Source organism: Bactrocera oleae, chromosome 4 (assembly GCF_042242935.1).
Source record: "Bactrocera oleae isolate idBacOlea1 chromosome 4, idBacOlea1, whole genome shotgun sequence".
Lineage (NCBI taxonomy): Eukaryota > Metazoa > Arthropoda > Insecta > Diptera > Tephritidae > Bactrocera > Bactrocera oleae.
Window position 1 is genome coordinate 49,795,014 of NC_091538.1, and position 24,800 is coordinate 49,819,813.

Here is a 24,800-nt window from a genome sequence, read left to right on the forward strand (position 1 = left end):
AAAGAAAGAATAACATATGTAGGGAGTGAAGTCAACCGGACGTTTCAAAATCATGAACAACAGTTATATGGGGACTAAGGCAAGTTTTCGGCCGAATTATTTATTTTAGGAACACACATTTACTGTTATTATAAAAACACGCTCTCTCAATTTCATTCAAATAAATCCCACATTTGCCGATATATGCGGTATATAATCAGCCGAAAGTTGGAACATCTTTCTATGAGGTATATGGGGGCTAAGGGACGTATTCATCCGATTCAACCCATGTTTGATATACAGATATACTATTATCAGAAAAGGACTGTCCCCCAATTTCTTTAATATATTTCACAGCTTGACCAATTCGCCCATTTTCACCCTGTAACATAGAAATGTCATAATAATGTTATATACCGAATTTGGTTGAAATTGGTGAATTAAGTCCACCTATATACAAGTATAGAATTTAATGTCTCTGACGCATTAGCGGGGCCACGCCAACTTTTGAAAGATTTTCCAACCACACGTACACCTCCCTAGCGCAATTCGTTGTACATACTAACAGTTTTGGATCTTAATTTGCGGCTTAGTTATGACAATTTATAAATTTTCGATTATTGGTGTTTTATGGGCGTGTCAGTGATCCATTTGCGCTCAACTACAAAACTGAATTTCTTATGGTGGCAGGAAACATGTGTGTAAAGTTTCAACATGATATTTTAATTTTTACTCAAGCTACAGCTTGCATGAATTGAAAAATTTCAGCAACTTATGCTGATTTGTAAATCAAAACAAAATTGTATCAATCATTTTCATATATTGAAGTATTGTTCAATTTGTAACCGCATATATATTAATACCGCCTACAATGTTTTCGTCTTTATGTCTATGACTTACGTCATAAGTACCACTTTACTGTATTAAATAGTTTATAATAGAATAATTAATGTTTATCTTAGCCACAACAACTACTTACGATGACAACAACACACCGATTCGGCCCTTTCACCATGATACCCACACAACCAACATACTCAAAGGAAATTGTTCTTGACGGCAACAAAAACAACAACTGTAAATATCAACGATATTGCTTTTGTAATAACAATTGTGACAAGTGGCAGAGTTTCTGTAGAGAGCAAGCAGCCAAAAGTCGACGATCGGCTGTCAACAGACAGCCGGCAACAGGAAATTGTAGCCGCGTCCGATTAAACGGCAAATATCCGTAGACAAACTTCTGTTATGTAGCTCTAAGTAAGCGTATGGCGCCTTCCAGTTTCGAGCTCTCGTTTCGCGTGCACTTACTGATCGTTGGCTTGTGGTTCTAATGCAAATGTCACCAACAATCAATATCTAAATGCTTAAAGATTAGTGTGTAAGCGTGTATTCGTTTGCTTGTATCACAATTGGTTATGATGAATTATACTGTAATAGAAAATCGTGTTATCATTATCTTGATCGCCGTTGTAACAGCCTGTCACTGAGATGATAAATGTATGTAAGTGGTTTAATCTTAACAGGTTAATCGAAAGGTTTATCTCTTCGTATTTTATGAAGCCAAGAGCAAAAAAAGACATATATATCTGATCTGATCTATTATATGAGCTTAAATAGCTTCGTTGTACAAGTATGTATGAAAACATATATTGGAAGATTTAGATTCTGGAAAATTATGAAATGCGTTTGAATAAAATATTTAACTTTTGAGGAGGCTGTTCATTTGTCGAAACCGCCGATATCAGATAACGATGGCTCCTGCCATACAAACTGATTCAACTCAATCCCTTGTGTGCAAAACTTTTTATTTGACAAGTTATCATCACGAAATTTGTCATAGAGTATTATCCAAAGCATCGCTACAATTTCCGAAGAAAGTGTTCAGATCAGTTTTATATAGCATATAGCTGCCATATAAACTGACCAATCAAAATCAAAATCAAAGATATTTTTATATATTTTATGCTATAAAAAATGCACTTGTGAAATTTTTTATAGCTTCAGTGCAGCCGAAGTTAAAGTCTTTTTCTTATTTTTATTTGAATTCATTCCATTTCATAAAAAGATGAGTTATTGATTACAAAAGCTAATCTTCCTGATATACGCTTCCAATATTTTTCTCAAGACTGTATTATAAAAATGAATATCAAAATATATTCCATGGATGTACGTAATGTATATAATTATGAAGCAGACAATGTAATAGTCATTTCCCGTTGGTTGTACAAATGTGTAAATTTGTGGACACATTTATTATATACACTAACTAGTTGAAATATTAAAAGTGAAAATGAACTAAACAAATATGTTTAATCATATGCACGCTATTCTCACATAAACTACATAGATTCTCCAGTTGAAGGCAATGTCATAAAAATGTGTCCATCGATATCGATGATCAAAAGCTTTGTAATAGTATTTCTACCATAACCAACATATACCACAAAGATAACCTCCAACTCAATGCGAATATTACTGGGATGCAATTGTTCTCATGGTTCCATGGTACTATACCAGCAAATTGTTAAATGGTACTTAGGTGGGAATTACAGAGAATTACAAAAGGTTTATAAATGACTTACATGCCGCTGTTTACGACCAAATGACGTTTCAATCTTCCTTTTCAATCAAGCACGAAGTCGTTTTCCAAATGGAAATCGTATAACACTAAAAATTCAAAAAGCATTTTCTTCCTCAATAAATAAAATTAAATTTAAAAAAAAATTGTATGTGAGCTATGCCGCGAAAATAAATGAAATTTTCGACACCCATTGTTATAAATTGAAAAATGAAAATATTGCTGCCAGTCAACAAGTCACTCTTTTAGGTGTACAACCAACGAGACTCACAGCAAAGCTCTTATCAAATGGCTGTCAACGTACAGCCACACCAAAGAAAAGAGTGATTTCACAAAATTTTATAGACAAATGTGGAAGCAGGTCTGTGTTGCCACAGCACGGCAGAGGATGTAGCAAACACCACGCACTCAACGTTTTTAAAATGAGGCGTCTACGAGTTCCTTAACGAATTGTATTTTACATAAAACAGCAATTCATATAAAGTTTATATCGCAGACAATGATGTCATCACACTTACATAAGTATATACTTGTATGAGAGTGGCAAACGTGCTGTAAAGTTGTCTCAGTCACAATAAAAAAAGTTGGCGTGCCGTTGCTGGCTTTAAAAGTGTGCTAAATTCTTATCAAACAGTAAATTTTGCAACCGCAAAATATATTACGTGGGAGCAAATGAAGTTACAGGGATATAAATATTTAATGTCGCACATAAGCTTTCAAATATGTTTACATGGACACATGCCTTTGCTGCATTTGTGAAATATGTTTTAATGTTGCGTGTTGCTTATATGTTGGTGGTTGTTGTGGTGAACATAAAAAAACAAGTAAGTAAGAACTAAGCTCAGATGTAACCCAACATTTTATGCTCTCGCAAAGTCAAATGGTTCTCACAATTAACTTTGCACACACTAAAGAGAAATATATATTATTATGCTTACACTAATACTCACAGCCTGGCAGAAGCTGATTTTCCTACACACATACGAGTACTTTGCTTCATCTGTTTTGTCAGGAGTGGAAAGCATTGAAGCTGCGCAATTTGGTTGATGCCCGCATTTGGCAATGTCCAAAATCTGTGCTGACAACACACTACTCATGTATTGTAATACTCACATGCACTCATCTATTTTAGCATTGCAAGTGTATGTGTGGGTGCTAACATTTGCGCCGCTTCACAGAACATTTCATTCAAGTTGAATTTAAAAAGTTTTTCGATTTGTCGCTGACACAGGTGCTAAGGAAGCAAGTGATTTTTGGCGTAAACATTAGCTATTCGTGTTAGTAGATCCGCAGCCACATACTCATATGCTTATCTATACGGTGTGAACGGTATGGTGCATGAAAAGTTTTTTTTTTTTTTCGAAGAAAAGCATTTATGAATGAATGAAGTATGGGTATTAGCTTCTAATATAATATACTAAACTTTTTATATGCTTGTTAAGAAGGTCAGGTACGTGAATAGTAATTCTAAGAGGTTTCTATTGATTGCAGACATATTATGACGTCAGAGTTACTAATTTGTTTGAGAAGTAAATGTTGCGCCAAATTATTGACTATGTGGCTATTGGACTTAAGTTGTAGTTAATTCAGGGTTGCCAAATAAGATTCTTCATTCAAGTATATTTTTTGGCATTTGTTTTAATAGATCACTTTTAGTAATAAATTGGCAAATGAGTTTCTCCGTCATATTATAATACTTTCAACTCAAGTAGCAGCAGACTTACCCCTGCTAACTAAGATTTCTAACTAAATTTAAATTTTTATGTGTTTGATTGTTTGTCATATTATATTTTGTTAATTTATGCCCTCGCAATCTGTTGCTCTTGATGAAGCTTGGTACAAATGTTCCTTGGCATCATTAGAAGTTCAGTATTGCAGATGGGTGCTAGCTCTGTATAACATATAGAAGAATTTTAATCTTTGTTTCAGTTAATTAGTGAAACTAGGTGTAGCTATAGCCAATAATTCTATTAGTACGTAAAATACCACTTGAAAATACTTTTCGTTTTTGACACTTACGTATTGCGACATTATAAAATGTTGGGTAATACCCGAACTTAGCCCTTTTTTACTTGTTTTAATTATGTTTTTATGTAGAAGTTTGAATTGAGAACACCTTCGGCTTCTTCCTTTCATATTGAAATATATTTCGCTTTTAAGCTTAAATAACAAAAGAAACTACTCTATTATCTCATTTTCTGCAATTAAACTAAAATTTATACCAGTCTGAGCAGAGAAAACATCAATTGTCTACACCCAAAATCCACTAGCCGAGCGGAAACAACTTACTTAACTTAATTACTGATTGTGAATGCCTAGAACATTGGGCAACGACAAAGTGTCGACTGCTGTTCAAAAGTTTTACAGCCCCAAGAGCACACTTACTTGCGTTTGAATGTGTACGGTATAAGCGAGTCAAACGTGACCACAAAGGTATTAGTGTCTGCAGTTTTCTCTAGCTAACGCACATAGCTCTGCAAATGCCCTTACATGTCAACATATTTACTAAGAGAATCACTTACGAGTGCAAAAATATCAACGATTAGAGCGAAAGAAAACTACGTAGAGTTAGTCTATTAAGTGGCACGCTTAATTAGGTGCCGTAATTAGGTCAAATAGCAAAAGCTATTCATATGGACAACAAAATACTTATTGACTGCGGTTCTTTCCCTTCCTCTGCTAATCAAATTATCTCATTGAATGCCAATCAAACAAGCTTTTTTTCAACAGTTTTGATATAACTGAGTTCGTGAAAATTAAGTTCAAATTAATATTATACTTTAAGGAATACTAATAAAGAAATATTTTGACCAATGTTTATAAATTAATAAAATATTTAGTAATTTTGTAGCATATTTCCAGCAACGTTCCAGTAAATATATCATAATTCGAACAAAAATCCTTAGCTCTCTGAACTACTTTTATATGTAGGATGAAAATTACCAACTTTATTAATTTATCATCGACCAAGTGGGTTTTGATGCATTAGCCAGAACAATGGGTGTAATGAACCATACACACATGCGAATGAAAAAACATACTATACCTATATGTATGTATGTAGTTATCACAGAACACATCTGAAGTTTCACATATGCATTCAATACACTGCATAAGAGAGAGAGGTGCACTCTATTTAACTGTTTTAGAAAAAGATACTGAAATTATCAAAAGATATAATTTAATTAAAACTTTGAAACTATTGTGAATTATATTTAACTAAATTTATGTTAATTAAATATATGCAGTGCGTTGAAAAAATAAAGTATTCAGTTTATTCAATACTTGCTCCAATCTCCCATTTTGTCTATTATAACCCGACATCTTTGATGGCAACTTGCACCTAAATTTTCGTATATATTACATTGAAAGCGATCTCCAGGAAAGTTGGAGTAGCTGAATGAAATTTTTTGTTGACAGTAAATGTTTTCTTTCTCAATCATTCTATATCGGATTAGCGTCTGGTGAAGCAAATCAAAATTCCAAATCCATGAGCAGAGAAGCATCCGCGCACCTTTTGGGTTTGCCTAACACTCTTTTAAATAAATGTTTCTTCATTAACGCAATTAATTCATTCCATGGCTCAAAACCCTATAAGGCTTGTGAAACTTCGTTACAGAAATTGTCCTTTGAGTAAAATTTTTGCTACGTATAAGCAAAAGTGAGCGACAAGTTTCCACTTTCGCCACATTGACCGTCGTTTAGTCAATTTCTCTCAAACAACCGACATTTGCGCCTTTTATGTGAAATTAGAAACCAACACAATCATTGGTCTTCACAAACCGCTTACTTTTATAACTTTTTAACGACTTGAATTTGCTCCCTCTTACTTCCACTTGAACAGCGTAAACTGTTAAATTCCAATGCAGTTGTTGTACAGTACATATTGTTGTTGTTCTTTTGCTTGTTGACTTTCTTGATTTACCTTGTTTATTCATTCGTATTGTCAGTATTGTTGTTGTTTACGCTGTTTAGTTTCACTTGTCGGCCAACGTCTCCCGTTCGCTAAACAATAAGCGGTGAGAGTTTGTAATTACTTTATATTTTCATTGCGCTGCTTGTAAATATTTTGTAACCGCTCTTGTAATTGTTATTTTAGCACTTAGATGAAAGTTTACGCTGCGCTTAAAATTTCTGCTGTGACTGGTGAGCTATTTGACGCCTTTTTTGACCTCAAATTGTTTCCGCAGATAACAGGATCTCAACCACGACTGTTTTAATTAAATGTTAACGAGTTTTCACGATGAGCTCAAGAATCGAACCGCGTACCTTGTAGGAAATGTCACGATAGTTTTCAATAATTTCACATATAATTAAAATATTATAGCTAGTGATTTGAGGATCTTGTCTATAATTATTATTGATTATAACGGAATCGGGATTGCTGATACGAGGTATGTTCAAAAAACGACGGGAATTTAAAGATTAAAATTTCGAGGGTTCGGGGAGTCGAATTGTAAAGTTTTTTTTTTATTATTGATAAACATGCTTTTAAAGTACTTTTTCTGTAGCAGCTGCTAAGGTTAGAAGTGTTTTTATGAGCTTGGTGAATTTCGTTTGTCAAAAGCTTACATATCGTTGTTTATTCGTGAATTCTTGGCCAAAAGCAATACTGTAATGATGACAAACGGCTCCGCTTGACTTGTTCTTATTTTTAAAAATAACCGAGGAGTTAGAGAAGTATTTCGACGACTGGAAGAAGCGCTGGCATAAGTGTATAATATCGAATGGGGACTATTAAAAAACAAAAAAGAAAATCATGTACTTACTTGAATTGAATTGCTGAAAGTATGTAAGAACCCGCTCGCTTGTCAACCTTAATCTGCTATTATTTTTTAATATGATGAATGAGTTCCAATACAATTACTTCGGTATCTATTTTTTTTTGTCAGCAAAGCGATAAGTCTTGAGATAAATGCATAACGAAACACCCCATTCGTAAGTCTGTCTCTGTATTTTATAGAACAAGCCATATAAGAGTGTAAACATACTTGAAGACCAAAAAATATAGATAAATAATATACTTGTATGGTATAAGTTTGAAAAGGGTTTGCCAACATTTGCGATACAATAAAGGGTCGATTTAGTTTTTTTTTAAATATGCTGTGACTATTTATTAGTTGATGCGTACTTAAATACCATATACTTGTATATCATTAGAATGAAGTGTTAAGAACCATTGAAAAAGGTTTTTCTTTTGAAAAGGATAGTTATAAAAAGTGATTGTCAGTGTGACTAATCCTTAAACGGGGTCAGTAGCAGACAGTATTTGTACAAGTACTAAATTATCAGACGGAAAATATTTGCATGAGCGGGCAAATTATACTCTGCATGCATATTTACACGAAATATAAAATATAACAGTCAACTCAAATTTATATATATATTTTTAGCATAAACGCTTTGGCGAATTTAAGTCACTGCCAGTATAAGTTCTCTTTAACTTCAAATGTCATTACTTTATAGAGCCTTTTAATCGTATAGAAGATATTTAATAGTATCCACACGGCTTTCGGCTGGAATTTATTCGAGAACCAAGTATATATAGATTCGCGAAACAATTAGATTGGAATTCCGTCAAAAAGTGCATGAATGCATTTACCAACTAGGCAATCCCTCAAAGTCCTTGAACTACACTGAATTGATGAAATATTAGTTTAATTTTCATTTTTTACGAATAAATTATAGAAACCTCACTTTGCTTGCGCCCAATCGCTTCACATTCATAAAACTATAAATAATAGTAAATTAAAAGAAGGCATACTTTTTGAAGGTTTGTTACTTAATTTATTTGGCCCATATTGTAGTGAGAATGAAAGTTGAAATATATCTAGTTGTTCGTAATGTAAGAAGCTGCATTTGTATATTTTCTATATTTATTATCATAACATCTCACCTTTTACACTACTCTCTGCCGTTATACTATTTAAATTTATTTCAAGAATTATTTCCGTTTTCATTTCAATCTCTGCCCCTAGCTTCACTTTTTTCCCTTTGTCTCCCTACTCCCTTTAACCTTACTGTTTTATTTCTAATCATAGCTCTCTCTTCTCTCTCTCCTCTGTTTTTATCTGATCGACAATTTCACAACACATATGGAAAAGTTGTACAAATATGAGATTAAGTCTGTCTAACAGAAAGTCATATCAATTATAGGTAATACAATATATTAGTAATATTATGAAACCACAAATGCGATAAAATAGCAATTCGAGGGTGAATATGTGATAAAGTACTCATAACATTCGCCAAGACTTACTCTTTAGCTGCTCGGCTGTTTCAACCGACCAAAGTTTGTCTATTCCAAGCAACCTATTTGGTTTTGCTGTTAATGGTATTTTTATTGCTCACCATTTTGTGACTTTTTTTAGCTTAACGCTTGCTGGTGTCATTTTCATCACATGGCGGATTCGATAAGATGAGTACGAGTGTGTGGTTGTCAAAAGTTTGGTAAACAATTCTTGCTAACTGAGAATTATCACCTGTCAACAGGCGAAATTTCGACCAACAACAACCTGGTTGATGATGCGAGACAAATGGGGGTTATACGAGTAGGTTGTGGTATTATTTGAGCAGTTCATGCGTGTTGGTACAGGCTGGTGGGAGTAAGTGTAAAATTGCCTTCGATTCGCAGTAGCTTTTAAGTCTCTGTCAAACGTTTTACGGACTTTTTAGTTATTTACTAAAATATTTAAGAATACAGCATTTTCTTGTTTGCCCAACTCAATAATATTGTTGTTGGAACATTGCTTATGTTTTGTGTTTTGTGATACGAACCATTACCGACTTCTTATTCAATTAAGCAAATTACAACAAAAAAAAGATAGGGAAGGTGTACATAAAGATGTAAAGTTAGAAGAACGACAGTGAATACACTTTTATGAAAGCGCATAAGCATTATTCCACGTTATCACCTCCAAAGTAGGATAAGATTCAAGAGTTTTTAAATGTATGTCTAAACTTCAGAGAAATTGGTTAGCCATTATCCCATAGCTATGCGTGATTAAGGGAACAAGAGCTATATAAAATAGCTATACTGTAAGGGCAAAAGAGAGGTAGATAGAGAGAGAGAGAGACAGCATGTCATTGGTACATTGATTAAACCAGTATCAGACTCCCAAAGATTTGATTATATGTTACATACAAAGTCGTTGAACGAAATAAATCTTAACCTCAAAAATTATTTGCTAAATGTTACTTTTCATACCCTGAACAGAAAAAAACGTCGGAGACCTTATAAATATATATATAAATGATTAGCATGATGAGCTGAGTCGATTAGTCCATTCTGTCTGGATATACGCGAACTAATCTCTCAGTTTTTGAGATATCGATCTGAAATCTTGCGCACATTATTTTCTTCCCAAAAAGCTGCTCATTTGTTGGAACCGCCGATATTGGATCACTATAGCATAAAGCTGCCATACAAATTAAACGATAGGAATATTTTGGATTTGTGAAGGGTATTGTAGATTCGGTGCAAGCGAGGTTAACGTTTTTTCTTATTGATTCCTAAAATTTCTTAATGAACATTAAGCTGTGGAGCACAACCCAAAACAAGTTGAAGCAAGTTTGGCGAACACAGCGAGAACGCGGTCATCTTGAATGCTGAACCGAATTTACCATCAGATCTTGAGGAGTATTAAACTCATGTACTCAACGCAATTATAGAAAACGAAATTTGCAAGCTATTTTATCGTTAAAATAACGAAATTATCAGTTAAAGGGAATTTGCAACCAAAGAGGTATAAAACGATTTATTAAAAATATCTGTCAAATTATTTGAAGTTATGCGTAACAACTACCATTTGAGCGATAAGATCTAACTTAACTGAGGCATCTACAACTTTAGCTTATACTATGCAGATATAAATTCTAATGTTTACAACTACCTACACATCTGCATATATTTCTGTCTATATGAAAATAAAATAATTTTAATTTTACCACCAGACGATTTATTTGCAATCATTTATTTTACGGCGGTTGGTCCTTAAGAAGCATATACATGATTGATTAATTGTCTTCTATATTTTAGAAATATTAAAACTTTGCATTAAATTAACTTTATATAAGCGTGCATGTCTTTCAAAAATGAAAACAATAATTGAGAACAACAACGAAACAAACAATAAGTCACCGCCAAGTCATTTACAGCTTCCTTCATATCTGCAGTTTTGATAAGTTCGCTTTGTAGCCTACGTTAAGGCGCCTAATTTATTAAAGGTCCCACTTGTGCTCATTTCAGGCTCAGACAGCAAACGTCAGAATCATGTTACAGTGGTTGTCATAAAATGACTAGAGTTAAGTTAGTATGCTAAATTAAAGCAATTTTAAAAATAAATTATTCTGGTCTTATTATTAATATCTGCATGACAAGTTTCAACTTATCATCCACTTCAGAGCCATTATTCAAAGAATATATATGTTTTTATTGTTAATAACCGCCCGCCTGTCTGTATATACGAACTACTCCCACAGTAGTCATGCTGACATTTGTTGACCTCGCCTTTTGATGTGATCGTTGACTGCAACAATCAAGTGACCGCGACCAAACGAGCCACGCAGTAATGCGCCTTGTCGTGGTAATGCTGTGGTGAGCAGAAGTAGCAGCAGCAGAGACTTCAAGTGCATTACGCACATAGAATTCATTCACCATGCTGATGTTTATCTACTGTAAATAGAGTTAAATATGAATGGATTTGTCTACTGAGCATTTAACTTTTATTTACAGAGATAGGTCGTACAATAGATTTACAGTCTAACCACTCTATATTTGACTTGTTTGCTTATATTTCGAAGATCATTTTATTTCATTATCACTCTTATTCAAAAACATTGCTATGACTTTAATTTAGTAAAAGCTTTTAATTCTTGAAAAACTCTTGCTTGCCAAATAATTATGGAACGTAAATTATGAATGTATTTGGAATTTGTCAAATTTGTGAATGTCATTCATACCCCCCGACGACAAACGGGTATACTAACACTCCTAAAACAAAATCTTTGCGAACGAGTGGGCTTATTCGAGTGGCCTAGTACATCTCTTTGACATTAGCATGCAGTAGGCAGATTTAAGTTAGGCTTTCAGCCTTTATTCTCTTTTCTTTTTTCTGCGCTCGTGGTTATTGGGGTGATTTTGATATGTTACACTTATTGCATGCGTTAGTGTAAAATATTGTGTTGCAATTTTGAAGCTTGGAATGACAAATGCTGACAAACTTGTGAATATTTACGTATGTAAATTATGATGTAAATAGCTTGATGAGTCAGTTTATATAGCAGCTATACCATACGCTACAGTTGTTAAGCTGCCTAATGAGAACATTTTAACAAAATAATTTGAAAATTAAATTGAAATATATGAATCATGCCAGTAAAGTCCCTACACAACACGGATTACAATGACCATAAAGGGCCAGTCATAAACATGAGGTTAGTTAGGTAAGATGAGTAATAACTGTCAGAGACAGGCACACGTGGATCAAACATGTTTTTATTTATAAAAGTTAAGGATTTATATATACGACACTTTGCATTTTACAAAAAATATAACGAACCTCCTGAAACTTTACCATAAATGTGTAACCCATAAGTAAACCATCATATATGTGCCGCGAATAAATATATATAGCAATATTGCACTCAACATGAAAGAGTTGTAAAAGTGAAATCGAAAAAAGAGGTGAAACATTGTTGTTAACAAATTAACGACAACAGGACGAGTGTTGTACGTGTAAATAATGGAAAATAAAATGGTCAACGAATGACCGTCAAGTGTCAGCATACTACACACACACTCACGCTTTCAGTGATGCTGAAAGGTAAATGACTAGCGCCGCTGTGTGGCAAATTGTCGCAGGAGGCAGTAATGTATATGAATACCGGTATACATGTACGAATTTTAAGCCGTTATAATTAAGTAATAACAAGGCCAGACTGTGCATGTAATACGATTAATAAGCGTAGAACAAAGTTACCATGCACCGTGGCGTATGAGTGATGACTGCGTATAGTTTGTATGCAGTAAGTTCACGAATCCGTTAGCACTATGGTGCAAATAACAGAGGGCAGTTATGAAGAAGATATTTCATTTGTTACTGTTAAGTGAATGCCGTCTTTGACTAAGCAGAAACGATTTGGAAAATCAGTTACGACATTTACATCCAAAATAATTTATACAAATATAAGAACGGTGAATATTGGCTTTAGAGCAAAAACAAAAAAAAAAAAAAAACAAAGTAATCCTCAAATATACTAATAACAGCCTCATAGTAGAATATGTTAGAATTAATTGTTACTAAAATTCTACGTCTAAGGATATGACGAATAATATATGTATGTACATTGGCGCTTGAATGAGTATTACCTGTTATATGTACTAGTAAACAAAGAATATGTAACTCCATTAGAAGTGATTTTGATAATTTTAGTATGCATTTATTGCATCGTGTTTATTCATTATCAAGCGTTGCTGTTTAGACTCATATTACTTATAACTAGTTTCGGGTTGAACACTGAACGTTCCGAATGACGATTTAATCAAGTTTTAAGGAAATTGTGTCATAGCTTCACAATACGTTCTCCCTACGTCCTTAGACACTTTTTTCGATCAACAAAACGCTCAGACCAGATACAGACGCTTGTTCCTAAAAATGTATCTTCCAACTCAAATATAATCATCACGGAATTTTTTAATTATAATTTCAATATATGGGCTTTTGAAGCGATAACTTGTTCAATTCGCCACTTTCCACATATCACTGAGATCATAACTGGGTTTCATGTACATTTTGAACTATGACTGTTCGCTGATTTATTGGTTAATGGTTTAAAAAACCCTCTAATAGATTTAATGTTCATATCTCGCAAACCACTTAAGCGAAATCAACTCAATTTGTTCAAAACAAATGTTTTTGATATCCCCTACGAAAATGTGAAAATGAATGAAATCGAATAATAACTCCGTCCACTCCACATATAACGGTAAAATTTCATGAAATCAATAAATAAATGCGTCAGTGACATTAAGTTTCACGCACCAGATGGTGCCAGAGGACTTTATACTTGTAGTTAAGGCGGAGACAAAATTGGACGCTTGGACATATCTCCAGACCTACTCTAACCAATTGCAACCAAATTCGGTACATAATATTACCCTAACATTTCTATGTTACAATGCAAAAATCGATGAAACCAGACTACAACCAGGCCTATTTCTTGTATAACATCCTTCGATATACAAATCACGCAACAATGAATATATGGGAATAAAAGTTTGTACAAATAGTGCCTTTACTCGATTTGATTGCTTTGTTGTTGCTTTTACATGTAATTTTTTTGACAAGAGAGCAGAAGCGAGCAGAGAAATGGCGATTCGAAGACAGTTAATTTAATGAATTTACGTGGATAAGATTTCCTAAGAATTAGATGGTTTGGCGCTGAATCTGAATGAAATGGGTCTAGACCTCATATCATTAATATAATGAATGGCAACGCTTTAGTTGATGATGATATATTAAATTTAGCCTCTTCGGTTGAGTTTATATCACATATACATATCTAATTTAAGTTAACAATCTCTATTTAAATATAAGTATGTTGGACATGCAAAATGTACAATAGTACCATAACTATGAGAGTCTACGTCCTGTAATATTAGTTTATAAGATACCAAACATGACTGTAATTCTTTCCCCCCCTTGGGTCACATAATGAATTTTGAATTATTTCGCAACATTCCTTAATATAAACTTTGCCAACAGCTGTAGGTATTTCCCCGATTGCGAGAATATAAAATGTTCGGTTACACCCTACCTTACTTGTGCGATAAGACGCAAACAGTTAGAGCGAATAATTCAGTTTTTTTATTTTTATATTCAAATGTAATGACATTTCTATTTCAACGCGTGGATGCGAAAGTAGCAACGGCTAGTCGTAATTTGGAGTTGCTGGCGCACACGAAGTTACGTTCATTCGTATGATGTGAAGCTAAATAAACAAGACGGAAACTTTAATAAGAATTATTATTAAATTGTTGACCACCCAAGCAGGTTACAGCTTATCACCATTCGGTTATCTTTCTCTTAAAGCATATAGTCCATGCATTAACCCACTCGCACTTAAGCACGTACTACACTTGAATTAGCGTTAGTTTATTTTATATTTGTATATCCTTTTCATCAGAAAGCAAAAATGTGCGACCGTGTGCGACACTTTGTCCGGCCAACGACGAAATGATGGTGAACGCACTCAAAGCGCTGAGGAGTTGCTCATCAACGCAGTTGTCGAACAAGACGCCACAGTCATGACAACAGAGCAGCACAGCGACGCCAAGAGCATCTCATTCATTCTGTTGGCGCGAGTAAATGTTAACGCAATGAATGAAAGTTTCACTGCCAGATTCGTAAGTGAAGTGTGTATGTACGTATGTTGGCAGAAATTTAATATTGCTCTCTCTCATGCAACCTAAAGAACAGCTGCTCTTTTTAGCGGCCTTTACACGGTCATTTTTGTATGTGCCGTTTCACATTGGGACTCAAAAGAGTCTCATACCAGTTTATTGTGGGCGAGGGGACGACGAGGAAAGACGAAGGGACCGTGCCACTCGTGTTCGGGTGGCACGCTTTGTGTCCTTGGTGCCGTTTCACATGAGTGCAAAAGAGTCTGATGTTTTTCAAATTTTCTTTAGGTGTCGCTCTGGGCATTCACACGGTCAAAAAGAGTCCAGCAACTCGAGTCTAGTTTTTCTGCATTCCTTTTCACAAAATGTTCGTAAATATTTGTGCGGTTCGACTGCGCAACACCGCGCAACACTGCGTGCTGCGTATTTCATTTGTATGTTGAGATGATGGTCACACATTTTGCTTGCAATGAATTACCATGAATATGGTAGAACAATATGCATAATACAAGTACCTACCCGCTAAATAGTTTCAAAAAAATACTAAAGACGGGAATTCCCTAATCCACAAGAATGTATTGAATATCCGCTACTAATATTTTCAAGGCCAAATTTATAATAGGAATTTCCTAATCTTTAAGTATTAAAAATTCATAATTTCTTTACTCCATAATCTATATCTTAATTTTCTCCTTATTTACAATTTGTCATAATATTTCTATTATTCTATGCATACGTATTTGCATATTACATACAAAAATAGATAACAGAACTCAAATTTGCGATCGAATTCATTTGAAACCGAGCGCTCTTGCAACCATTCAAAGAATTTGAAAGTGAAAAGGAATGCTGAAAAGGGTAGCAGCGAGCTGTTACGAACCAGAACACAAAGCGTGCCACCCGAACACGAGTGGCACGGTCCCTTCGTCTTTCCTCGTCGTCCCCTCACCCACAATAAACTGGTATGAGACTCTTTTGCGTCCAATGTGAAACGGCACTTACTCATACGACATGTTGTGTCCTTTATATATCCTTTATGCCTCCTCGTATATAGGGGCTGCAAGGAAAATCTTTTCGCATATGCCTTTCGTAAATTGTAGAGCAATGTGTAGCTATGGGCAATAATCATTCAGAAACAGACAGAGCGAACTGAAGAACAAGAGAGCAAAGGCAAGACTAAAGAGCTGCATGATGCCACGTGTGGTAGAGAAACAACCTGTTGCTCGCCAAAACACATAATTTAAGGGATTATATGTAAATACATATGGAAATACAGGTCTAAATATATGTACAACTATATACATATATACTTGTATATATATATATATGTAAGTTTGAGCGTGGTACTCTATGTGTAATTCGTACCTAGGTTGTATGAAGGAGTTATAGCCTGACACTGACTTTACATACAGACAGAAGTATAAATAGTTTGTGGCAGCACAATGACTGAAGTGAATATCGAACTGCCAAACAAATTAGTTCATGGTTTTACATTTCTCGTACATGAATGAGATCATTGGTATTAAAGTCATCACATTTATTAAAGAATGGAATAGTGATGTCTGCAAAACTTCGTTTAATATACTTATATTAACAATCGACAAAGTACTTCATCATTAAAGCATTATCTGCATCTCTAAATCAATATTTCTACGCACCCTGTAATACGACTGTTATGCTCAAGGTATATTTTTCTAATATTTGTTGCATCCAAAACGTCTACCACGCCCAATTGTATAAACTAAAAAGAAGTCGCTCTTTCTTTGAATAACGCGAAATCCTCATGCAATGTATTTTACATAGTTTTATTTACTTTCGTTTAATATAACGATTTCGCGATATCCGCCTGTCTGTATATACGCGAACTAGTGACTTAGTTTTTAATATATCAATCTGAATTTTTGCAAACTTCAAAGGGTCATTAGCCTCATATCATGTAAACAAAGGTGTCGTTATGTCCTGTGGCAACTCAGTACTAACACGCCTCTGCCTTGAACACTGCCAGCTGACGTTCGTAACAGTATAAAACTGAAAAGTTGTCGAATCTCAGCTGCGTTGAAACGATTTGACCTAACGCACTTTTGCCAAACGACCAACGATGGAGCAATAACGGTATAACAGTGGTTTTTTGGCAGCTTCTTCACAATTGTACCCTACAAAGTTAAAAAACAAAATACCTACCCATGTATTGTAACATTCGCCCACTTCGCTTTCCCTTACCGTGTTATATGTAAACAAAAGGGTCATTGAGCCCAAATGTAAGCAAATGTCGTTGATTTCGCCAAATACAAACAAAGGTTGTTGACTTAGCTAAAGGTAAACAAAAGGATCATTGACCTCATAACTTAAAAACAAAAGGGGCCATTGACGATATTATAGGTAGCCAAGAAATACGTTTGCTCACTTGCATAGACATGATTGTGTTTGTTTCAGCTCTAAATTTTAAAAGCCATATTATTATTAGACAATGTTAAACTGCGAAACAATTGCTATAGCGTTATGAGAAAAAGTTTTTCACCCAAAAATCGAAAAAGGTTGTAGCATATGGTTGTACTAACCACCAAAAATTACGCACCAATTTATATGCTAGGAGCGTTTCCATAGCGTTTATTAATTTATTTTGATACAATTTTCTCTGATTAGTGTCTAAAATGTACCGGAAGTGAATTAAGAAGAATGATGTCATTGAAATAGAACAGAGTAGAATAGATTAATTTTGAGGTATGCACCGCGACCTATGGTCTATTGTGCCCTCCCCTAAGTCATATCGTATCATCCAGGCCCAGCATGTTGATAAATTCCAAAATTCTGCTGGGTGCTAGTGAGGCGATACAATCCCTGTGTAGAAACATGGATCCCAGGGCCTTGATTCGCAGACTGCTGTGCAGTTCATCAGCAGATGTTCAGGGGTTTCCGGCTCTGTGTCGCAGAACCGGCAGTTTGCAGATGAGGCTATACCTATGTTGAAGAGGTGCTTCTTGAGCATGCAGTGGCCGGTGTAGAACACGACAAGTAGCCGGAATTTGCTCCTCGGGAGATTAATTATGGCTTTAAACCGTTTGAGGTCGTAACCCCCCATTAGCAGCCTGGCATGGTGCATGCCATGAAGTTGTTGCCAATGTGTCTCCCTGTCTGCTCTTTCCTCACTACGGAGGATGTGGACCAACCGCTATGAATGGTTCCGGTCCTACCATTTTTGAAGAGGCTGCAGAGCGGGCCAACTCGTCAGCCAGTTCGTTCCCGGCTATACCCCTATGGCCAGGCACCCACATAAGGTGCACTCGGCTGTGCTCTGATAGGCTGTTCAGCCGTTCTATACACTCCAGCACTAGAAGTGATCTGACCTCATAGGCAGAGATCGCTTTTAGTGCCGCCTGACTATCGCTGAGTACAGCGATACTTTTATTGCGATAGTTGCGTTGGAGGTTTATCTCTACACACCGACTTATAGCATAGATCTCGGCTTGGAAAATGCTCGGGAAACTTCCCATGGGAATGGAGAGTTTGGAGCTTGGCCCAGCGAAATCTGCAACAATCCCCTCCGCCGTTTTCGACCCGTCGGTGTACCACTTGATAGTGCTTTCCCTTAGCAGCAGGTCCAGTAATGAATCATTCCATTCAGACTTTCTGCGAAGGGTAACTTTGAACTTCTTAGTGAAGTGGTATTTCGTCACTTAGCGCCTTCATCTGCTGAGATGAGATTACCTTCCCTTTGCCAACTCCCTCTGATGTCATTTGGAGTAGAGTCCGTTTGGCTGTCTGTTTAATTACCAGGTGTAGCGGTGAAAGTTTGAGTCCTACCGAAGTCTGCGATGCTTTGGAACCCCAAGATACCGCTATATACGTGATAATCGGTCTCACGATCATGGTGTACATCCACCTGATAGTCCTTGGGGAACACACCCAGGATTTTCCAGCAAGTCGGTTGCACACCATGAGTGCTTGTGTAGCTTTGGTTAGGGTCTGGTCCACATGCTGCTTCCATCGTAAAGTGGAATCCAGCGTGAGGCCCAGATACTTGACCGTGCTGGCCATCTCCACCACTCTGCCGTCAAGGTATATATTTCTGAGGCCTGACAGTGACCTCCGTCTGGTGAAGGGAAAGATTGTAGTTTTAGAGGGGTTGATGTTTAAGCCAACCCCACTACACCATCTCTTTGTCAGTCCCAGTCCCCTGTGAACGATATCGCAGAGTGTGTCTTCGAATTTACCTCTAGCTAAGATAACGATGTCATCCGCATATCCCTGACAGCGGATTCCATTGCTAGTTACCAGATCAAGGAGATCGTCCACAACTAGTCTCCAAAGTAAGGGGATGGCAATCCACCCTGTGGGCAACCTATTGTTGTGCCCAGACGATATTGGTATCTCCTACTGCGGTTTCCGCTACCCTAGTGCGCAGTACGGCTGCAATCCATCTGCGTACTGGTGCTGCCACACTCTTTTTCTCCAGTGCTCTTGACACGCTTTCATGAAACGTATTGTCAAAGGCACCTTCGATTTCAAGGAAGGCGCATAACATCACTTCGTCCCCATCTAACGAATTCTGGATCTCCGAGGTTAGCTCTGTAAGGATGTTGCTTCGCATGAAGCGGTGAAGCCTTCAGCACCTTCGATCGTATTTCGTGGTCTATGATCTTTTTCATACTCTTAAGCAGTAAGCTTAAGGAAGTAAGACTGATTGGCCTGAATGATTTCGCTAATAAGTAGTCTTTCCTTCCTACTTTGGGTATTAAGATCACCTTTGCAGTGCGCCATGATTCTGGGATATATGCCAACGCTAGGCTATCCCTCATCAGCCAAACAAGGCGGGGCAGTAGCACCTGCTCCCCCTGTTGCAGAAATGCTGGAAGGATACCATCCGCACCCGGGGACTTATATTTTTCAAAGGAGGCCAAAGCCCACTTGATGGAGTCTGCAGTGAAGAGCTGTTTTGCGACTATCCAGTCCAAGCGTGATGGCCCTCGTTCGACCATAGGTCGGATCTGGTCTTCTTGAATCGTCTCCGGGAAATGCGCAAGTAGAAGATACGTGGGACGTATAGGTCCCGTCAGATCTTTTTATCGCTAGTACTGTGTCCGTTTTACCTCTACCTAGAGCCTTATGCAGCCTTGCTGCCTCTGGGGTTGAGGAGACGCTTTCACAGAACTTCCTAAAGCTCTTCTGCTTTGCGGTCCTAATCTCCTTATTATAAGCAGTTAGGCTGCATCTGTAATCCTCCCAGTTTCCGGTGCGCTTAGCCTTATTGAATAGCTTGCGTCCGTTTTTCTTAGTACTGAGAGCTTACTAGACCCCCAGAAGCAGTTACGGCTCTTGGTGGTTGTCTTTAGGGGACAGCTGCTGTGATATGCCTCTGTAATGGATTGGTTTAGAGCAGACAGTCTGCTTTCCAGTCCAGAAGCCGTTGCACTCCTATCCAGCTGCTCCCTACTATTAACATTTGTTACCAGCGAGTCCATAAAAGCGGCCCAGTCCGTGTTCCTAGGGATACGCTTGGAAGGAGTTGTTAGGCCTCCATCCCCAGTGCGAATCTTATGATACGGTGATCCGACATGGAGGTTTCCGATGACATCCTCCATTGTGAGATCAGCCCTGCCACAGACTCCTTACTGAGAGTGATGTCAAGCACCTCCCTTCTAACACTAGTTACAAAGGTGCGTTCGCACCCCACGTTTTCAATTCTTAAATTCTTACTAGCTATAAACTCAATAAGAGACTCACCGTGTGTTGCAGTCCGTGCTGCCCCATTCGATGTGGTGGGCATTAGCGTCACAACCCATGATGAGGGGCAGCTTATTCCTCCTGCAAAACTCTACCAGGTTGCCGACTGCCTCTGGGGTTGCTGTTGGAGTCTCCCCCGGCAAATAGGGCGCTTCCACGACTAAGTCCGCTCCTTCGTCGTTCCTTGCTTGCACAGCGACCAGGTCCTGTGTAAGGAACTCTGAAATACAAAAAAAAGGGGTATGCAGGTTCTAGGTACTATGCAGGTTCTAGGTCTCCCACTAGAGAGATCCCAGATTACCTTATTCGACTCCATTTTGAGACCGCTGACCTCTCTTTTATTGACCCATGGCTCCTGGATCAGTAGTATGCCCAGTTCATCCATTGTGAACCTGCTCGCCGAACCGCCGAGGCCGACGCCGCGTGGTGCAGGTTCACCTGGGCAACTTCTATGCGCGGCCCCACTACTGGATTGGCTCCATGAGGAACTGGTCCTCATTCTCACCGTCCTCCGCAATGCCCCCCGCTAGGTACGTGAGCCCCTCCAGAAGCTCCTGAGTGGAGGGTAGCGCCCCCCTTGCTCGCCCGTCTTCTCGGTAGGGACCTTCACCGTTGTCTCAGCAGTTGCCGCCTGCTTCGACGTACTTGCGCCGGGTTGAGTCGCAACTTCATCCACCTGCGTTGTTTCTTTTGCGTCACCTTCGGTGATCGTTTTGGGCTTGAATGGCCTCAGAACCACCGAGCTGAAGCTATAGTTCAGGCGGAAGCTCTTCCTCCAGACGAATTTGTACGATTCGTCATCTACGCAGAGGTCGAGCCTCCACCCTGAATCCTCAGCCTTGCTGCTGGTCACCCGCCAGGCCGATGTGCTGAGGCCATCGTTTTGGTTTCGGATGAGCCCAAGAGCAAACTCGTACGACTTGCCTGTGCACCTGAGGAGGAATACCGTCATGCTATGCATGGGCGGAATTTCGTCCCCCTTCTTTGCACAGAGAATGGGGCCATTCCAGCCTGCCAGTTTGGGAGCGATCTCCCTCAGCCAACAAGCCGACCTTTCATCCTTGCAGTCAACCTGCAGCATGCCTCCCTTAAAATACACCCCATGGAAAGAGGCTTTGTATCCAGACCCTCTGAATACCTCCTCCATGACTAAATCTTGGAGCACGATGAGCTCCTCCGACCCCAGCGTCTACGCCGGGTAGTTCAGCGACAGCACAGCCATATGAGTGCCTTTGAGGGCATCCGCATACCTGCGCTGTCCCTCCACTGGCCGGGTGGTTTTGGGGCGGAGTGGTGGCCACCAGTCGCCTGTGCGATGTTGCCCCTCTGCCGCTTGGTGTTGAGCGGCTCCTGCGGCGTCAGCTGTCCGCTTTTCCGCTTGGGTGGTCGAGGGAGCTGCCTTTTCGCAACCTCGCCTTGCGGGCTGAGTTGCGCTTACTGGGCAGTGGCCTCGATTACTGCCATTACGCTTCCTAATGGGCGCAGTATTTACACCCTTCTGCTTTCCTGAAGCAGGGGAGGCTTTGTCTCCTCTCACCCTGTTTCGCGCTAGTTTTTCGGCTTCCTCCGAAGTTCTTCTCTCCTGGAGGTGCCTCAGGTACCACTTCAGGCTGGCACCGTTCATGCCTTTTCTTCTGGGATCGTCCTGTCCTCTTGGAAACACTCAGTTGTAGACACTCGAAGGGAACGGTCGTGTTCGCGCATTGAAGAAACAATTTAGTGACAGTTTAATATAGTGAATTTTTCTGTTAACAGAAATCGTAGAAAGCATACAATTGCCTGGCGTGAGTTAAATCGAAGGCCAGAGACAAATAAAGCATTACCGCGAGTAATTGCTTTTAAAAATTGCAGTGCGAGTGTACAGTGACAATACAAACAATAGGCAGTGTAATTGCCTAGTGCGAAGGCCAGTGACAATTTAGGCACTTTTAGAATTGCCTACAAACAATTGGTAGTGTTATTGCCTGGTGTGAAGGACAGACAGCCTGTTTTGTGTGTATAACAAAGGACAGTGACCGTATTGTCCACGAACAGTTCGAGCACCGGTTTTGTGTGGACCGCAAGAAACCTGAAGGCCACTGACAACATTGTTGTAATGCAGGTACGCGTTCGTGAGTGCCGATTTCAAACTTTTGTCGGATCGCGAGTTTTACGTACTTGTGTAGTAGGTACGCGATCGCGAGTGTAGGAGAAAAAATGTCTCCACCACGAAGGCGAGGAGCAAAGGCACCCGCCGAGAGCGAGGAGTCGGAAACCGATATGATTACGGCAGCGTCATCGGCGGGCGAAAAGGAAGTGGAGAAGCCCCCACCGCGCAGAAAGGCTCGCCTGGACACTCCACCGTTGGGGAGGTCATGCGAGAGCGCCAGCGAGACGGGAGCGGCGAAACACGTAGCCGGAGCAGCGAATGAGGCAGGAGGAAGCAAAATGGAAAAGAGGAAAGGTATGAAAGGGGAGTTTAATACAAATAAGGGGGGTGTTGTTGGGGGTGGCGCTATCACCCATGTTGCAGCTGTAACAGCTGAGGTTAGCGCCTTGGTTTTCGGGGGGAAGATCATGGAGAATTCCGATATGAAGGGTCTAATGGAGCTTGCCTCGAAGTACGATGCACTCCTGATGACGATAATCGCGGATAACGCGCATCTTCGCGGGCAGGTGGATGCCCTTAAGGGAGGTTGTGGGGGACCGCGAGTGAACAGACCAACGGTGGCTCCCGTGACTTCGGCGCCTGCCCCTCCGGCACCCGTGCTGAAGGCAATAGCGCCGATGTGGCCGAAGCCGGTGGAGACCTGGTCAGTTGTGGTCAGGAGTAAGGGGCCTGCAACTTCCTCTAAGGAAGTAATCAAAAAGGTGGTTAAGGAGGTGGGTCCTTCACTCGGCGTAAGGATCCATGATGTTAGGCCGATAAAGGGTGGTGGGGCGGTCATCCGCACTCCCTCCGTTTTAGAGAGGGAGAAAGTGGCGACTAACGCAAAATTCGGGGAGGTAGGGTTGGACGTCAGTGTCAACCGGAAGTTGGGGCCAAGGGTTGTGGTGCAAGGTGTACACACCGAGATCTCCCATGAGGAATTCATGGAAGAACTCTTCAGTACAAATATAAGTCCTGAGGCAAAGAAATCCGACGTTAGGTTGGTCAGTCGCCCCTGGAAGGTGGCGCCAGATGGTAAAACTAACGTCGTTCTGGAGGGTTCGGAGGAAGTAATGTCCGCCCTCTTAGAAGCGGGAAGGAGCTACATTAAGTGGTTTTCCTTCCGAGTGCGACCAGATAGCCCTGTTGCCGGCTATTTTCGGTGCATGGGCTTTGACCATCGAGTGGCACAATGTGGTGCCATCTCCGATGTCTGCCGTAGGTGTGGTCAGGAAGGCCACAGAGCTGCTCGTTGCGTCAATGCACCACATTGTCGCAACTGCGCATTTAAGGGTAGACCAGCTGGGCATAGTATGATGTCAGCTGCTTGCCCAGTCTACTGTGGCATAGTAGAGCGTGCCCTTGCTAGACATTGATGGGGACGATTTTACAGCTAAATTGTCAGGGTTGTTATGCCGTAATGTGTGAGTTAGGGGGTTGTATGCTAGAGGGTGGGTGCGGCATCGCATTACTCCAGGAGCCCTACGCCACTAATGGTGTGGTTCGGGGTCTCCCTGGAGGCTTCAGGGTGTTCACAGACCTTAGGAGAAATGCTGCAATAGTTGTAAATAATCCGAGCTACGACTGCGTAGTTCTGGATTCGTCACAGCTGGGTGTTTGTGTATCCATAGAGGGGGAGTTCGGTAGATTGGTAGTCGCTAGTGTTTATTGCAAATACAGCTAACTTCTAGAGCCTTACCTGCTTTACATGGATAAGCTACTGCTACTTGCCAGTAGTAGCACGCTTATCCTAGGAATGGATGCGAATGCCTCGTCCTCTATGTGGTTTAGTAAGGTATCCCGACATTCGGCAGGATATCAAAGCCACACTAGAGGCGAGGTATTAAGCGAATGGGTGGAGGCAAATAGTCTTCACATGTTAAACGAGCCAAGCGAGTGGTATGCGTTTGATGGGCCTGGGGGTGTGAGCGACATCGATGTGTCCTTCATGAATGAGGCAGCAAATAGGACCTTTAATGTTAGGTGGGAGA